This window comes from Podarcis tiliguerta, assembly GCF_965153285.1.
Source record: "Podarcis tiliguerta genome assembly, chromosome: 11".
Classification (NCBI taxonomy): domain Eukaryota; kingdom Metazoa; phylum Chordata; class Lepidosauria; order Squamata; family Lacertidae; genus Podarcis; species Podarcis tiliguerta.
Window position 1 is genome coordinate 47,364,009 of NC_139544.1, and position 15,124 is coordinate 47,379,132.

The 15,124-nt window shown below is 45.9% G+C and overlaps 1 protein-coding gene across 1 annotated transcript in view; it reads left to right on the forward strand.

The window, feature by feature from the left end:
* Positions 1 to 15,124, forward strand: part of ADAMTS12 (ADAM metallopeptidase with thrombospondin type 1 motif 12) — a 120,222-nt gene that overhangs the window by 38,653 nt on the left and 66,445 nt on the right. The window lies entirely within an intron of this gene.

Here is a 15,124-nt window from a genome sequence, read left to right on the forward strand (position 1 = left end):
GTACAACAGGTTTCTTCCTATGGTTTTGTCCCATATTCTGTAGTATAGTGGGGCAAATGGACTAGAGACTAGGAACATCAGGGTAATTAAAAGTCCGTGGGAAGTGAGTGAGATGATAGTAAGGCTTTTGTGCTTGCTTGTAACAGATTAGCATATGAAAAGTCAGAGAATGTGGGGGGAAATTATGCAAGGCTAGATACTTCTTTCCTTTTCTTTGATGAGGTCCCCACTTCACACTAGCCCTTTAAAAGAAAAAACTTCATTGCAATGCTGTTCACATTTCTAATTCAAAGTGAAAGGTTGCTTTTTAACTGGCTGAAAATCTTTCGTTAAAGCTCAGTATTTTCTAAAAGTTGTTCCTATTGTGTCAGAACTAAGGGCTGTTGAGTTGAATGGAGTTTACTCCCAGAAAACTATGCACAGGGTTGCAGCCATGCTGATCCTAATAAACTGGATATTAAGCTACTTACTGCTGCTCTTTGGTGTGCATGTATAGGGCTTGGCTACGGGAGCTGTCACAATAAGCTCCTGCACTTCAAAGCATGCAGTACCCCTGGATTGTAGGCCAAACAGGACCACAGTTAGATTGGCCCTCAGGGTTCCTCCTGCCCATGAGCTCATTGGTGGGGAAGAGCAGAAGGGGAAGGGCTTTGATGCCCTGCAAAGCATAGGTGACTTAAGGCCAGCCAGTGTTTCTCAGCCTGACCTACCTCACAAGGTTGTTGTGAGGATCAAATGGGAAGAAGGAAAACCAAGTACACCATCTTGAGCGCCTTGGAATAAAGGTGGGATATAAATGAAAAAGGTGGGACGTGGGTGGCACTGTGGGTTAAACCACAGAGCCTAGGACTTGACAATCAGAAGGTTGGCAGTTCAAATCCCCATGATGGGGTGAGCTCCCATTGCTCGGTCCCTGCTCCTGCCAACCTAGCAGTTCGAAAGCACATCAAAGTGCAAGTAGATAAATAGGTACCGCTCCAGCGGGAAGGTAAACGGCATTTCCGTGCGTTGCTCTGGTTCGCCAGAAGTGGCTTAGTCCTACTGTACGCCGGCTCCCTCGGCCAATAAAACGAGATGAGCGCCGCAACCCCAGAGTCGGTCATGACTGGACCTAATGGTCAGGGATCCCTTTACCTTTACCCAATAAATGAAAAATAAATAAAGGCAGCTCTTACCTTTGTAAGAGGATCAAATGTGTTCCTTGAAAATATGTAAGAAGCTCTGATGCATCTTGCAGTTGCATATATACCATTTTCAGGATGCCATCACATTTTGAAGTTTGAGGATTTTGGATAGTCACTTGCAGCTGAGGTGCATATTGAACTTCTGTTTTCTGTTGGGGTTCTTTTTTTTGCAAGGTTACTGAGTCCTCCCTCCCCACCTTTGCACAATCTGAACAAGTAAAGGGTATTTCAGAGCTGTCGTTGCTTGATAAACTCTACGGCACTTTGTGACACACACATGGAGTTACTGAAATCCCGCGTGTCCGGGATTGTGTGTCTGTGCATATGTCAAGGGGGTGTTGTGTGATTGTATGTGGTTCTGGCCCCATATAATAATAATAATAATTTATTATTTATACCCCGCCCATCTGGCTGGGTTTCCCCAGCCACTCTGGGCGGCTTCCAAAAGAATATTAAAATACTGTGATACATCAAACATTAAAAGCTTCCCTAAACAGGGCTGCCTTCAGATGTCTTCTAAAAGTCTGGTAGTTGTTGTTCTCTTTGACATCTGGTGGGAGGGCGTTCCACAGGGAGGGCGCCACTACCGAGAAGGCCCTCTGCCTGGTTCCCTGGTTCCCACCCAACAATGCCTTCTACTGTAGTAATGGCTGTCAGCAGTCCCAAACGGTTCCCCAACCCTGCATGACACCATTGTGGGCTATGCCGCTTGTGCTCTGGATAAATATCAACAGAATTGTAATCCCCTGCTGCGGGGTTCCAGACATTCTGAATTAAAATTCAGGGAATTCCAAGCATACTGAATTAGCATGCCTGATGTGCCCCAAATCCTCTCCCTAGAAATGATTTAAGAAACGGGTAGGTCTTTATGCAAGCTAAAGAAAAAAACAGGAGGTGATCATGCATGAGAAGATATTCTTTCTTTTTCTAAAATAACTGGAGATAAACAATAACAAGCATGCATAAGGCAATGTCTGGAACACTCGGTTTTTCTGTGCAGAATGGGCTCGGCAGCTCACGAACCATTGACTTTTGATGTCCTTTTCTCACATTCTGAAAAGTTCATCTTGCATTTCCTGAGATAATTATCTCGTTTTCGTGGTTACTGGGGCCTGCTTTGAATGGACATTTTCGGAATTGCTAAAGCATAGGAAATGAGATTCACAAAAAGTCACCTAAATTATTATAATATTTTTTTAAAAAAAACCAAAACTCCTGTGTGACTTCATTAGAATATGCTAGGCTGTGGTTTGCTTTCTCCCCTGCTCATGAAAATGATATGAGAAATTGAGTCAGTTACTTGAAAGCTAAATGCCCAAGTGGTACAAACAGTGGCGTAGCGTGGGGGGTGCAGGGGGGGCCGGCCGCACCTGGCGCAACACCGGGGGGGGGGGGCGTTCGCACTCGCAGCTCTCTGCCCCTACCTGGCTCACTCACTCTCTCTCACTGCAGTGCTGGCTGTGCGAATCCGAGCTGCCGGGTCGCCACCCACTGTGGAGGGGAGGGTGCCAGGCGTGCGGTGCGGTGCGGAGAGAGAGCGAGGGACTATCTGGGGGAGGGACAGTGCAGCGGGGGGGGGGGGGCAGGCAAATTACTTGCCTTGCCCCGGGTGCTGACAACCCACGCTACGCCACTGGGTACAAATATGCCTACCGATTAAGAAATATTGAATTGGGTTAGATGTGTGCTCCACACAGCAATCTCTCTCTTTTTAGATAGGGTCCCCATAGAGTGAGCCAGACTGAGACCACAATGGGGGTGTGAATGTGGAGTGTGTGCACCAGTCTTTCCCTCCTGCACCAGAAATTGTCCCTGAAGGGAGCCGTAAATGCCACCTTGAGCTCCTTGGAGAAAAAGCTGAGATACCTCAGTTGGTTAGAACATGATGCTGACAACGTCAAGGTTGCAGGTTTGATCCCTGTAAGGGACAGTTGCATATTCCTGCATTGCGGGGGGTGGGCCTTGATGATCCTCAGGGTCCCTTCCAACTCTCTGAGATTCCATGAGATAAGTACAACAAATCAAGAGTAATTAAATAGTATAATTCCAAGTATACCCATGGGTCCCAAAAGTTTGGCGACCCCTGTTAAACCAGACTTTAAGTAGGACATGTGGCCACCCTCTGTCACTCTATCAAAGGAAGACAGAGCAGAAGGATCGAAGAGGCATCCCAATTGCTTCCCATAATAAGGATGGCAGAAGCATTCCTGCAGTCCTCTGTGGCACCATCCATGGTGTGGTGCGTTTTTGGAGAGTTTGGAGCTCTGTTCCGGCATATTTGTGGTATGGTTTAAGTTAGGCAGTGGTTCTCAACCTGTGGGTCCCCAGATGTTGTTGGACTACAACTCCCATCATCCCTGAGCTCTGGCCTTGCTAGCTAGGGGTGATGGGAGTTGCAGTTCAACAACATCTGGGGACCCACAGGTTGAGAAAGGCTGAGCTAGAGGCTATTCTGTTTTCTGCCCCCCTCCCATCTTACCATGCTTGAATTCATAGCACAAAACTCAGCCACAACCTTAAAAACTTGGCTGGGGAAAGTAGAAGAGTCAGTTCAACACACTAGATATTGTCTGCGCCATTAGGATATTATGCTCCTGTATTTGAGGTCATTTGTTCAAATGCAGCACTCTGTCATTGAAGAAGGGAAAATCACAAAGCTCCAGTCACCCTTGTGTGCGAAAATGAGTAGTTTACACAAACTATTAAAAAAGAAGTTATTATCATCGAGAAGCATTCTTCATGTGTTAAGTGGGCTGATTCATATTGGTGTGATTCAAACCTACCCTCCATCAAAAATGTCTACACAAATTACTACTAGGCCTACACAATGTAGGAAGAGCAACAACATGCCCTTTGTCGAGTGCTTAGGTAAGGCAAAGTGTCAAAATTCTGGGTTTTCTGGTTCATTCCATATTATGGTGTCTATAACCATTATGCAATTTCTTTTCTAATGGGGAAGTGAATTAAGAGTTCAAGAGCTGGAAGCCAGCAGAAGCTATCTTTGTGGTTTGTTTGTATTTGTTAATGATGGGGATGTGCAAAACCGAACCATGAAACTTGTTAATCTCAGGCTTCTTAAATGTCCCAGATTATCTATCAGGGAGGTCTGTTACACAAATGAATTCAAAGGCAGAAAATTCACCAGCATCACTTGCAGGTTAAAAATTGTCTCCATCCTCACCCTCTGCCCCTGCACAGTCCTCTCTTGTCTCTTCACTCAGTATACAGTAGGTTGCTCAACCTTGAAATTCATATCTCCTGGTATCTTGGTGAGAGGGAAGGCTTGGAGTGCACAGACTCCATGAACCCCACTTAATAGCTCAGCAGTCTGCTGGTCAGTCAAGGCGGGAGATAGCTCTTGATCTGCAGGCAGGCACTGCATTCACACTTGAGTGGTTCATGCTCTATGCATTTACACAGTTCTGAAAGTGCTTAGCTTTCCAGGGTGTACCTCATTGATGGAGTGGGGGTGTCTGAGATGATCTCAGGGTCCAGGTAGGATCACATGACCTTTACCTCCCTGCTTCCTTCCTCGGTCTTGAGCACCTCAATGTCAGGAACGTGGCCTCCCAGAGCGCAGGGGATGAGTTAGACTCAGAGATTGAACTAAGTGAACAAGGGTCCGACTCTGCAGATGAGAACTGGCTGACAGAATTGAGAGAGGGCAGCTCGACCCCTCTTCCCAGGGAAGACTCTATTAGCTCTCAAGAAGAGGAGGAGTTGGAAGGCAGCCGGAGCATTGCTAGGCAACCAGCAGATAAGCAGAGATCTGGGTCTGTGTCAAGTCAGTGGGGAGTAGGGGGGAGGTCAGCCTCTCAGTCCCCATTCTAGGTATTTGGATAAAATCAGAAGGCAGCGGAAGGGCAAGAGAGGAAAGGCGGGTGTCTGGCGTCCTTCCTGCTGTGGGAAAGGCAAAACCTCAGACAGACCAACAGACGCAAATGCGAGCAGGTGAGAAGCCGGGCTCTGGGTGTGTCTTTTTGTAAACAAACACGCATAAAATTGCCGGAGAGACATTAATTCTTATTGAGGCTTGCTTGCCTGCCAGAGATCATTACACTCAAGTGGCACAGTAGAGAAGGAGTGCAGCTCTAGGACATTTCCCATCCCCCCCCAAGCAAGAGCAATGATGTCATCTGCTGGATTGAGGCTGTCGGGTGTAATTGTAAGAAATAAGCAAGGAGGGCTGTCAGAGAATGGGAAAAACAATCAAGCCACAATCCTCCTCTTTAATAGAGGTTCCTGTTCCATGTCTGCAGTTTAAATGGTTACACTGCTCTGCAAGATGGTTTGGAATTGTAATGGAAAGGCAAAGGTTGTGCATTAGTTCAGGGGTGTAGCATGGGGGTGTGTGCCAGAGAGGCCGTGGGACCTGGCGCAGATTTTTGAGAGGGCGCTCCTCTCCCAGGCCTTGAAGGAACCAAAGTCTGTGGAGATGAGCTCTGGGCTGGGCTCATATGCTTAGCTATTACGCCACCACATATCTTAAGCCAGGTTTGAAACAGATTTAAATTTGTAATGCAGATACCTCACAGCCTCTCACAAATGAGGACAACAGTCCACACACCCTACCATCCTAGGCCTAGGGGGCTCAGAGGACCCACTGCAAATCCTGCCTCCGATTTATGAAACACTTTCTTGTTATTTTCCTCCTTGTACGTGATCTAATAAAAACCCCTCATCATCCAAGTTGTCCTGAAATTGGCACTGAGTCAAATCTGCAGCAGACAGGACACGCAATTCTTTTTTCAAATCATTTCCACCCTCCCCTAGCTAAGACTCCCCAGCTCCTTTGGGTCAAATTCCTTCTGAATTAGTCATGGACAAAATTAGTGAAGGACAGCTGTTTCACCCTAATTGCCTGGGGAAATGGAAGTTTTGTCACTCACTGTAGTTGGGTTACACTTCCTTCTTTTTTAAAAAAATTCTCTTGCCAAGATAAACATTAAAAATGGCAAAGTGGTCTGCCGAGTCTCACTTGGAAGGAAAAGAGATGGTCATCATCTGTAAGGAGGATAATCAGTAACTGTATATCTTTATCCCAGTCCAAATTCTCAGGATTGTTTACAGAAACCTTTTCACTCAACAGGAATGGGGTCAAGTCCCAGAGCTCTACAACCAGTGGTGAAGTGATCTGGGGTCAAAGACCTTTGACTGTTTCTGCAGCAGGGTCCCTGCAGGGCCCCTGTCTCCACTGTCTTAGAGTTGCTCAATCAGCATGAAAGGGAAAACATGCTTAGCCGAAGCTAAACATGTCGGAAAACTGAAACACATTTACGTTTCAAGCGAATGGTGGGAAGGTTCTGTTATGTACAATGGAGTGTCATGGGAACTTCATGGAGAACACAACTTAGACACTCCAAAATAATATATTTGCCCATATATTTGTAGCTCTTGCTGAAAGGAAGCACATGCAGAAGAGCCAGTGTGGTGTAGTGGTTAAGAGCGGTAGACTCGTAATCTGGTGAAGCAGGTTCGCTTCCCCGCTCCTCCATATGCAGCTGCTGGGTGACCTTGGGCTAGTCACACTTCCCTGAAGTCTCTCAGCCCCACTCACCTCACAGAGTGTTTGTTGTGGGGGAGGAAGGGAAAGGAGAATGTTAGCTGCTTTGAGACTCCTGAAGGGGAGTGAAAGGCGGGATATCAAATCCAAACTCTTCTTCTTCTTAATTGTACAATCTATTCCTTATTATCACATGATTGTACAATGATAAGGTTATTGTATCATCTTATAAGGGGCATAGGGGTGACTATCAAGCAGAATGCCATTCAGTTTGGCATCTGGTCCCTGGAAGGTTGCCCAGAAGGGAACCTGGCCCTCAGGCTGAAATAGGTTCCCCTCTCCTGCCCTAGAGTATCAATACATCAACATCCATATTTCTTAAATTTCTGATAGCTGAAGCACATTGTTTGGGGAGGTCATCCTATGTGCTTCTGCAGGAGCTTCTGTGCTCAGAGCAGCGTCGGGGTTGAGCAATTGGCCGCACACTGAAGTGAGCCAGGGGCTGAGAACCAAAAGCTGGGGGGACAAGTCAGCAGTCAAGCACACAAAGGGCCAAGGCAGGAGCAAGGAACAAGCCAGGGATAAAGGATGAACCAAGAGAGAGTGTTCAGGAGTAAGCCAGGAGTCCAAAAACTCTTTAGGAAAAGGTGCTAGGCATGTTGTCACTTAGTCATGTCCGACTCTTCATGACCCCATGGACCAGAGCATGCCAGGGACTCCTGTCTTCCACTGCCTCCCGCAGTTTGGTCAAACTCATGGTGGTAGCTTCGAGAACACTGTCCAACCATCTTGTCCTCTGTCATCCCCTTCTCCTTGTGCCCTTCATCTTTCCCAACATCAGGGTCTTTTCCAGGAGTCTTCTCTTCTCATGAGGTGGCCTCCAGTATTGAAGCCTCAGCTGTAGGATCTGTCCTTCCAGTGAGCACTCAGGGCTGATTTCCTTCAGAGTGGAAAGGTTTGATCTTCTTGCAGTCCATGGGACTCTCAAGAGTCTCCTCCAGCACCATAATTCAAAAGCATCAATTCTTCGGCAATCAGCCTTCTTTATGGTCCAGCTCTCACCTCCATACATCACTACTGGGATGGGGGATCCCAAAACCAGTGGGCATGCAATGCTGGCTTTTTCAGGTAGCATGGATGTGTGGGATGTGGTGATCTCTTATTTGAATGTTTGGTATGTGTAAGGGTTCATTTCAGGCATAGAAAGACATTGTATGAGTTTGTTACCATGATGCTGTTCCCTCTGCACATGTTCAATCTATCCAAATCATGCCTGCAACGAGCTAAGGAACCCAAAGGTTTTTCTCCCCCACTCTAGGCAGTGGGAGAAGGTGTTGTGTGAGTCGTTAAAAAGGAATCTGATTACAGGTCTCTGGGAAATTAATGAGTGTACAGTTCACAGTCTTTTCTACTCCATTCAGTCATCACCACCTTCATTATCACATTGTGAGAAGAAAGCAGAATGTTCCTTGAAATTAAGAAGATGATAGCATGTTGGAAATTAGGAGTGCCGGCATTTGGGATGCATTTTCATCATTGCTGTTTTCTTTGCAAGATTACGAGTTTGATTAGCTGCGCAGAAGCTCTGTCATCTTCATGAAAATTGTTACAATAAGCACATGAGCTCCCTATACAATTTCAGCTTTCGCTGGAACAATATTGAAACGACTTTAATTATTCTTCCTTGCAAGTATTATCTTTCCCCACCATTTCTCCCTTACTGTTTGAAAGTCAGAAAAATGACAAAAGAAAAGTCTCTGTATAAGACAGCGTTCTGTGGTGTGTGGGTGGGTGTTGTTGTTGTTTTTGCAAAGCTCACACACTTAAGACAGCCAGATGTGACAGACACTGCTTGTTACTCCTGTTGCAGTGAGTGAAAGATTTGCCACAAACTCCTGTCACATCCACACCATACATCCAAACCACTCTTATACCACTTTAACTACCCTGGAGAATGCTGGGAATTGTAGTTTGTTCAAGGTGCTGGGAACTGTGGACTTGTGACGTCAGAACCCTTAACAAACTTCAGTTCCCAGCCTTCTTTGGGGGAAGCCATGACTCTTAAAGTGGTATAAGAGTGCTTCCAAAGAATCATAGAGTTGGAAGGGACCTCCAAAAGTTTTGTAGTCCAACCACGTGCAATGCAGGAATCTCAAGCATCCATGACAGATGGATTTGATATCCCGCTTTATCACTACCCGAAGGAGTCTCAAAGCGGCTAACATTCTCCTTTCCCTTCCTCCCCCACAACAAACACTCTGTGAGGTGAGTGAGGCTGAGAGACTTCAAAGAAGTATGACTAGCCAAAGGTCACCCCGCAGCTGCATGTGGAGGAGCGGGGAAGTGAACCCGGTTCACCAGATTACGAGTCTACTGCTCTTAACCACTATACCACACTGGCCATCCAACCTCTGCTTAAAAACCTCCAAGGAAGGAGAACCCACAACCTCCTGAGGGTTCCATTGTCTAACAGCTCTTACCGACAGAAAGTTCTTCCTGAATCCATTGGTTCAGATCCTAGCCTCTGGAGTAGGAGAAAACAAGCTTGCTCCATCTTCCATGAGACAACCCTTGAGATTATTTGAAGATAGCTATCTTATCTCCTCTCGGTGTCCTCTTTTCCAGGCTAAACATACCCACCTCCCTCAACAGTTCCTCATAAGGCTTGGTTTCCAGACCCTTGATCATTTTGGTTGCCCTCCTCTGCACACATTCCAGCTTGTCAATGTCCTCAGATTTCTCTGCAGGTTTTAGAACTTAATTTTGGTTTCATGGTATCACTCTGCTGGATTTTGTTAGGTTTATAGCTGTTGTTTCTGTGCTTTTATCTTTTTTCTAAGCTTTTTATAATAATTGCACGATTGATGGTACAGCACCCTGGAACTTTCATACTGAAGGGCAGCTTGTAAGTGATCGTAATAATCATTATTATTATATCACACCATGCTGGCTTATATAAAAGAACTCTGCAGAATGGTTTGCATAATAACACAGGAGGAGGGGAATGGAGAAGCTAGTTAAATAACCATTTCGCTTCCCTAAAAGATACATTACTTTACTGGAGGCAATATGTCTCTGAATTCCAGTTGCTGAGAATCATGAGTTCTGTTGTTCTTAGGTTCTGCTTTTGGGCTTTCCGTAGACATGTAGTAGCCACTGCAAGAACAGCATGCTGAATGTCCCCTCTGCATGAAATATATATTTAACTTTGTGGTGTTTTGCTTTCAATATATTCTTCCAATCTTACCTTGCTCGCTGGCCATTCCATGCTTTAAAGCTGTGCCTATGTTCCTGATATATCAGAGCAAAAGATAAGAGGTTTGCTAAACCATGTGTATGTGTGTATCATAAATGTCTGAGCAGGTGCCGTTTTCCATTTTAAACTCCCTTACAGTACCACCTGAATGCAGGAATAAAATGGAATGTGCTTCTGCTACTATGATACTAAAAATATTAGGCCAGATTCAACTAAGGAGTTGCACACTAGCAGAAGCCAGAGCAATGGGATGCCCCGCTACACAAGGGTAACTGTAAACTCCTGAAGAAATTATCCATAGAGCTGAAGTTATCCATAGAGCTGCAGGGATGACTTTTGTAAATGAGTACATTACAAATTGGGACGCAGGTGGCACTGTGGTCTAAACCACTGAGCCTAGGGCTTGCCAGTTGGAAGGTCAGCGGTTCGAATCCCCATGACAGGGTGAGCTCCTGTTGTTCAGTCCCAGCTCATGCCAATCTAGCAGTTCAAAAGCACGTCAAGTGCAAGTAGATAAATAGGTGGGAAGGTAAACCGCATTTCCGTGCGCTGCTCTGGTTTGGCAGAAGCGGCTTAGTCATGCTGGCCACATGCTGTCTGCAGACAAATGCCGGCTCTCTTGGCCAGTGAAGCGACATGAGCGCCACAACACCAGAGTCATACACAACTGGACTTAACAGTCAGGGGTCCCTTTACCTTTCATATTATAAAAAGGGCTTCTTTTCTGTGGCAGCTGAAGAGACAGTCATTCCGGAATCCTGTTCCAAAAGGGGGAGGGAAATGAGCCAGTGACCGCTCTCTCCCATCTGTTGTTATCTCTGCACCAAAGTCCAGTGATTCAGCTTCGTTCCATATGTTGCGTTGTATCCCAAGACAGGGGTACTTCTGCCCACTGGTTTTCTCTTCCAAACTGGTTTCCAGAATAACGTTTCAGGTTTTAGAGGAGATGGTTGCACACTCTCTGAGGCTGCCTTGAATACAGCTATGCCCTGTTCGCTTATGAAGTTGCCTAGTGTTGTGTTTGCCACACTAGGCTGCTCAACACTTCAAGAGTTTTCCTTCCCAAATGCCTTTTGTCAGCAATGTATCTACATGGCAGTGCTGCCGTTTTGTATGTATGTGTGCTTGCTTCTTTGTTTTGAAGCCCAGATTTGGAGCCACGGAAGCGTTTTAGGAAGTGGACTGCAAGCTATGAAAAGCCTCATCAATTTTGTCAGGCTACACAGAGATAAATTCATGCACGCTGTGATTACAATGGGACAAGGAGAAAAGGCACCAAATGTTGCAGTGTGGGCGGGATCCCAACCTCTCCATCCCTTCCTTCCCCTAGTTTGCCATGTCCTCCCCCCCCCCCCAAAACTGAGTAAAGGTAAAGGAACCCTTGATCATTAGGTCCAGTCGTGGCCGATTCTGGGGTTGCAGCGCTCATCTCGCTTTATTGGCCGTGGGAGCCAGCGTACAGTTTCTGGGTCATGTGGCCAGCATGACTAAGCCGCTTCTGGCGAACTAGAGCAGCGCACGGAAACACCATTTACCTTCCCGGCAGAGCGGTACCTATTTATCTACTTGCGCTTTGACGTGCTTTTGAACTGCTAGGTTGGCAGGAGCAGGGACCGAGGAATGGGAGCTCACTCCGTCGCGGGGATTTGAACCGCCGACCTTCTGATTGGCAAGTCCTAGGCTCTATGGTTTAACCCACAGCGTCACCCACGTCCCAAACCCAATAGCCAGTCAGTAATCTCTGACCCCTTTGTCTTCCTCAATTTGTTTATTTGTTTGTTTAGACATACCGTTGTACAATTTGGGGGTTCTCGGAAGCCTGCCGATACATCTGGTCACTTCAGCATTATAAATTTGAAAGCACTCTTATACCACTTTAAGAGTCATGGCTTCCACCAAAGAATCCTGGGATATGAAGTATAGTTTATTAAGGGTTTCCTAACAACACCCAGCAGCCTTGACAAACTACACAAACGACACTTAACAAAAGGCAGCTGACACAGTGCTGTGCTCTTACCTTTCTATAGTAGGCTAGTTCCTACACACAGCGCAGTGTCCCTATTTTCCAGGGACAGTCCCAGATTTACAGAAGCCATCCCAGTTTCTGTTTTGATCCTGGAATGTCCCTATTTCCTTAGGACGTCCCTATGTTCACCGGAGAAATGTTGGAGAGTATGGAGTTATGTGGCCTATGGAGATAAGTAACTATACAACCTTTGAAAGACATCTGAAGGCAGCCCTGTATATAGTGAAGTTATTTTTTTTTAATTTTTAATGTTTTGTTGTGTTTTTATATATGTTGCAAGCTGCCCAGAGTGGCTGGGAAAACCCAGTCAGATGGGCAGCGTTTAAATAATAAAATTATTTCTATTGTTGTTATGGAATAAAGGTAAAGGGGTAAAGGGACCCCTGACCATTAGGTCCAGTCATGACTGACTCTGGGGTTGCGGCGCTCATCTCGCTTTATTGGCCGAGGGAGCCGGCGTACAGCTTCCGGGTCATGTGGCCAGCATGACTAAGCCACTTCTGGTGAACCAGAGCAGCGCACGGAAATGCCGTTTACCTTTCCACCAGAGCGGTACCTATTTATCTACTTGCACTTTGACGTGCTTTCAAACTGCTAGGTTGGCAGGAGCAGGGACCGAGCAACGGGAGCTCACCCCGTCACGGGGATTCGAACCACCGACCTTCTTATCAGCAAGTCCTAGGCTTTGTGGTTTAACCCACAGCGCCACCTGCATCCCTTTGTTATGGAATAGAATGTCCCTATTTTCATCAGAAATGTTGGAGGAGGGTATCACATTCCCTATCTATTCTCCCTCTGGGCAAGCAAGAAGCATTATCAGAGTTCAATGATAAAGGCAGTCAAAAGCACTCAAGAGGGGAGCTCTACAGGGCTGGGGAGGGGTGTGACCAGGCAGAGACCAGACACACGGAGGCTTGAATTCAGGTTCTGAATGCATTGAGGTTCCCCAGCCCTTTAGTACACTAACTTAGCTTCATTTATTAAATGTGATAAACCAGGGGGAAAGGCTTGGGGGGGGCAGGAATCTGTAGAAATCACTGCCATAAAACTAATTTGGAAGAGCGTTCGCACGCAGGCCTGAAGGCAGCCACCTTGCAGATAAAACTAGCGAGCCCTTATTTTTATTTTTAAAAATCAACTTCATTATTAAAGGAATATGAACAGTTCCCCTTCATCACCAGATGGCTGCTTAATTGCAATGCCTATATACAATAGCTACCACATGCGCAGCTCCCCGCATTGTATAAGCCCTGAGATATGTGCAATTTGTGTTTTCAGATTTGGCCCTTGGCCACACAGTCTCCGTTCAGCTCTACGCTGTATGGAAAACCATGTGGCAGTTGGAAACCATTATAGACAATTGATCTCGGAGCACTGACTCATTGGGCAATATGTTAAAATGATTTGGATTCTAAATAACTCCCGGTGACCCCTGCTGCAAAATATGGCAAATGGGTGGTCATGTGGGGGAAGAGGTGGCCGTCTGGAGTGTTAGAAGCTTTCAGCAGACTTAAAAACACCCCCAGGTTTAACATTTAGCATTTGGCAAATGATCCCAGCCCTGAAGCCAAAGGCTGTAGTCATCAGGATACCTCCTACGTAGTATTTCCAAGAGCTTCAGAGGCTCTGCTCCAGGCTAAACGATTTGACAATCATGGACCAAAAATTTTTTAAAATATTTTGCCAGGAACACAGAAGTTCTTAGCAGCTGGCGGTAGTTGTTCAGGATATTTAAGTTTCGGTCCTGCGCCTACCTGATTGGGAGTAAGACTCAGTAACCTAATGGCGGCATAAGGTAACAGTGGAAGGAATTCAACATAGTTCATAGTTCAACATAGTTTTCCCTCCCCCTTATGCTGGTCTATGACCACAATAAAAATTTGATTTGATTTGAGGAAGAGGATACATAAAGAGAGGCAATAAAAAATGATGCATGGTATGGAGAAAGGCAATAGAAGTTTTTCTCCCTGTGGGTCCCCAGATGTTGTTGGACTACAACTCCCATCATCCCTGAGCTCTGGCCTTGCTAGTCAGGGGTGATGGGAGTTGTAGTTCAACAACATCTGGGGACCCACAGGTTGAGAAAGGCTGGTAGAGTTATGTGGACATTGATCCAAACTGAATGTTGGAAGAATCAGACAGATAAAAAGAAGTACTTTCCCATACTGTGCATTGTTAAACTCTCCCAGGAGGCGGTGAAGGCCGCCATCTTGGATGGCTTGAAAAGAGAGTTAGACAGATTCATGGAGGGCAAGGCTATCAACAGCTACCATGGCTATGTTCTGCCCCTACGGTCAGAGGCAGTGTGCATCTGAATACCAGTTTCTGGGAGCCACGGGTGCGCAGAGTGCCTTTGCACTCACATCCCATTTGCAGGTTTCTCACAAGTGTTATGTACTGAAGTTCTCACCCTGGGCCAGCAGGGGGATACTGTAGATAGTTATGCAAATAAGGGGTCGAAAGTGACGTTCAGTGATTGGATAGTTTTAGAAAGTTGTTACAGTTACGTTGTACTGGAGCTCTATATAAGCAGGCTGGCTGAACCCTTCAGTTCAGTTCTGTCCTGGCCTGTGAATAAAGAAGAGCTGTTTGAAGAATCGCTGTGTCGTCTGATATATTCACCCACAACTTAACACAAGCATGTGGTTGGGAACTGTGAGAACAAAATGCTGGACTAGATGAACCCTAGGCCTGATCTAGCAGGCTGTTCTGATGTTCTTCTGATGTCACATAGAGGCTGGGCAGCACAGAGTCCTGAGACCCTGTGATGGTTTTGGCTGGCCAGCTATGGGGTCACTAAACCTCACCCCTTCACATACAGTGGGCACTTTTCCGGTGTCCCCCCTCCAAAATAAAATTCTTCAAGAAGAAAAGAAAACAGGACTCCAATTTGCATGAAACTTGAATATGCCAATTTAAATGTATAGATACAAATTTAGAAATTGATTGCTATAGTATATGTAGAAATAGAATGCATTTCACCACAGTGAGGGGAAGACCGTGACAAGTTGGGCTGTGTGCCAGTTCAGTTTCCTGTCCAAATGCTGTTGTTGGGTTATTTAGTGTTAAATTGGGCATTGGACAGTTTAAATTATTTCCAAATAGAGAACAGTCCTGTGTAAAATGAGACACATAGCCATCCTCCCTAACAAAGG